The sequence below is a fragment of the Calidris pugnax genome, unplaced genomic scaffold (assembly GCF_001431845.1).
Source record: "Calidris pugnax isolate Ruff unplaced genomic scaffold, ASM143184v1 scaffold155, whole genome shotgun sequence".
NCBI classification, from domain to species: Eukaryota; Metazoa; Chordata; class Aves; order Charadriiformes; family Scolopacidae; genus Calidris; species Calidris pugnax.
In genome coordinates this window covers 38,915-43,035 of record NW_015090886.1, presented here as the reverse complement: position 1 = coordinate 43,035, position 4,121 = coordinate 38,915, and positions in this window count along the sequence as shown.

Genomic DNA, 4,121 nt, shown 5'->3' with positions numbered 1-4,121 from the left:
AGCCCGGCTCCTCCCGCCCCCCCCCCCGGGACCCCGACGGCAGCCCCGGGCATCCCCGGTTTAGTGCCCCTGGGTGGGGACCCCCCGTCCCTGGGCATCGCTGGGTGGGTGCCACTCGACAAGCACCCTCGGGTGGGTTTGTGGTCCCGCGCCGGCCAGGATCCCATGGGTGGGCACCCTTGGGTGAGCATCCCTAGAGCAGCACCTTTGGAAGAGCACCCTGGGATGAACGCCTTAGGGTGGGCATCTCTAGGTGACTACCCCAGAGTGGGCACCCCTGAGTGGGTGCCCTTGGGTTGGCGTCCTTGGACCAGTACCCTTGGAAGAGCACTCTGGGATGGGCACCCATAAATGGGCACCCCTAAATGGGCATCCCTGGATGGGCATCCCGAGATGGGCACTCCTGGACCAATACCCTTGGATGAGCACCCTGGGATGAACACCTTAGGATGGGCATCTCTAGGTGACCACCCCAGAGTGGGCACCCCTGAGTGGGTGCCCCTGGATTGGCATCCTTGGACCAGGACCCTTGGAAGAGCACTCTGGGATGAACACCTTAGGATGGGCATCACTAGGTGACCACTCCTAAATGACCACTCCCCTGAATAGGGACCCTTAGATGAGGACCCTTGAATGAGCACCCCTGGGTGGGCACCCTGGGAGGGGCACCCCTGGAGCAGCACCTTTGGAAGAGCACCCTGGGATGAACGCCTTAGGGTGGGCATCTCTAGGCGACCACCCCAGAGTGGGCACCCCTGAGTGGGTGCCCCTGGGTTGGCATCCTTGGACCAGTACCCATGGAAGAGCACTCTGGGATGAACACCTTAGGATGGGCATCACTAGGTGACCACTCCTAAATGACCACTCCCCTGAATATGGACCCTTAGATGAGGACCCTTGAATGAGCACCCCTGGGTGGGCACCCTGGGATGGGCACCCATAGATGGGCAACCCTGAATGAGTACCCCTAAATGGGCATCCCGAGATGGGCACTCCTGGACCAGCACCCTTGGATGAGCACCCTGGGATGAATATCTTGGGATGGGCACCCCAGAGTGGGCTCTCCTGAGTGGGCGCCCCTGGGTTGGCATCCTTGGACCAGTACCCTTGGAAGAGGACTCTGGGATGGGCACCCATAGATGGGCACCCCCAATTGGCCATCCCTAGATAGGCATCCCAAGATGGGCACTCCTGGACCAGCACCCTTGGATGAGCACCCTGGGATGAACACCTTAGGATGGGCATCACTAGGTGACCACTCCTAGATGGGGCCCCTGGGTGGGGACCCCCCGTCCCTGGGCATCGCTGGGTGGGTGCCACTCGACAAGCACCCTCGGGTGGGTTTGTGGTCCCGCGCCGGCCAGGATCCCATGGGTGGGCACCCTTGGGTGAGCATCCCTGGAGCAGCACCTTTGGAAGAGCACCCTGGGATGAACGCCTTAGGGTGGGCATCTCTAGGTGACCACCCCAGAGTGGGCACCCCTGAGTGGGTGCCCCTGGATTGGCATCCTTGGACCAGGACCCTTGGAAGAGCACTCTGGGATGAACACCTTAGGATGGGCATCACTAGGTGACCACTCCTAGATGGGCACCCCCCCGTAGGGACCCTTAGGTGAGGACCCTTGAATGAGCACCCCTGGGTGGGCACCCTGGGATGGGCACCCCTGGACCAGCACCTTTGGAAGAACACCCTGGGATGAATACCTTGGGATGGGCTCTCCTGAGTGGGCGCCCCTGGGTTGGCATCCCTGGACCAGTACCCTTGGAAGAGCACTCTGGGATGGGCACCCATAAATGGGCACCCCTAAATGGGCATCCCTGGATGGGCATCCCGAGATGGGCACTCCTGGACCAATATCCTTGGATGAGCACCCTGGGATGAACACCTTAGGATGGGCATCACTAGGTGACCACTCCTAGATGGGCATCCCAAGGTGGGCACTCCTGGACCAGTACCCTTGGAAGAGCACTCTGGGATGGGCACCCATAGATGGGCACCCCTGAATGAGCACCCCTAAATGGGCATCCCAAGGTGGGCACTCCTGGACCAGTACCCTTGGATGAGCACCCTGGGATGAACACCTTAGGATGGGCATCACTAGGTGACCACTCCTAGATGGGCATCCCAAGGTGGGCACTCCTGGACCAGTACCCTTGGAAGAGGACTCTGGGATGGGCACCCATAGATGGGCACCCCTGAATTAGCACTCCTAGATGGGCATCCCAAGGTGGGCACTCCTGGACCAGTACCCTTGGAAGAGGACTCTGGGATGGGCACCCATAGATGGGCACCCCTGAATTAGCACTCCTAGATGGGCATCCCAAGGTGGGCACTCCTGGACCAATATCCTTGGATGAGCACCCTGGGATGAACACCTTAGGATGGGCATCACTAGGTGACCACTCCTAGATGGGCACCCCCCGTAGGGACCCCTAGGTGAGGACCCTTGAATGAGCACCCCTGGGTGGGCACCCCGGGATGGACACCCCTGGAGCAGCACCTTTGGAAGAGCATCCTGAGATGAATACCTTGGGATGGGCACCCCAGAGTGGGCTCTCCTGAGTGGGCGCCCCTGGGTTGGCATCCTTGGACCAGTACCCTTGGAAGAGCACTCTGGGATGGGCACCCATAGATGGGCACCCCTGAATTAGCACCCCTAGATGGGCATCCCAAGGTGGGCACTCCTGGACCAGTACCCTTGGATGAGCACCCTGGGATGAACACCTTGGGATGGGCATCACTAGGTGACCACTCCTAAATGACCACTCCCCTGAATATGGACCCTTAGATGAGGACCCTTGAATGAGCACCCCTGGGTGGGCACCCCGGGATGGGCGCCCCTTAACCAGCACCTTTGGAAGAGCACCCTGAGATGAATACCTTGGGATGGGCACCCCAGAGTGGGCTCTCCTGAGTGGGCGCCCCTGGGTTGGCATCCTTGGACCAGTACCCATGGAAGAGCACTCTGGGATGGGCACCCATAGATGGGCACCCCTGAATTAGCACCCCTAGATGGGCATCCCAAGATGGGCACTCCTGGACCAGCACCCTTGGATGAGCACCCTGGGATGAACACCTTAGGATGGGCATCACTAGGTGACCACTCCTAAATGACCAATATGGACCCTTAGATGAGGACCCTTGAATGAGCACCCCTGGGTGGGCACCCCGGGATGGACACCCCTGGAGCAGCACCTTTGGAAGAGCATCCTGAGATGAATACCTTGGGATGGGCACCCAGAGTGGGCTCTCCTGAGTGGGCGCCCCTGGGTTGGCGTCCTTGGACCAGTACCCTTGGAAGAGCACTCTGGGATGGGCACCCATAGATGGGCAACCCTGAATGAGTACCCCTAAATGGGCATCCCGAGATGGGCACTCCTGGACCAGCACCCTTGGATGAGCACCCTGGGATGAACACCTTAGGATGGGCATCACTAGGTGACCACCCCAGAGTGGGCACCCCTGAGTGGGTGCCCCTGGATCAGCATCCTTGGACCAGTACCCTTGGAAGAGCACTCTGGGATGGGCACCCCTAGATGGGCACCCCTGAATTAGCACCCCTAGATGGGCATCCCTGAATGGGCACCCCTGAATGGACACCCCTAAATGGGCACCCCTAGATGGGCACCCCTGGACCAGCACCCTTGGAAGAGCACCCTGGGATGAACACCTTGGGATGGGAATCCCTAGATGGGGACTCCAGAATGAGTAACCTTGGATGGGCACCCCTAGATGGGCACCCCTGAATTAGCACCCCTAGATGGGCACCCCTGAATTAGCACCCCTAGATGGGCATCCCAAGATGGGCACTCCTGGACCAGCACCCTTGGAAGAGCACCCTGGGATGAACACCTTGGGATGGGAATCCCTAGATGGGGACTCCAGAATGAGTAACCTTGGATGGGCACCCCTAAATGCCCACCCTAGATGGACACCCCTGTTTGCCTGGCACCAGGACAGACCCCACCACCCAGCCCCCTCCACGGGGGTGTCCCCCAGGGGGTCCCCATCCAACAGGGCACGGCCAAGCACGATGTGACAGTGACACGGGGCTGCCGGGGTGTCAGACTTGGGTGTCACCACCCTCTGACCCCTCGGATGGGCACTGCCGTGGTGACAG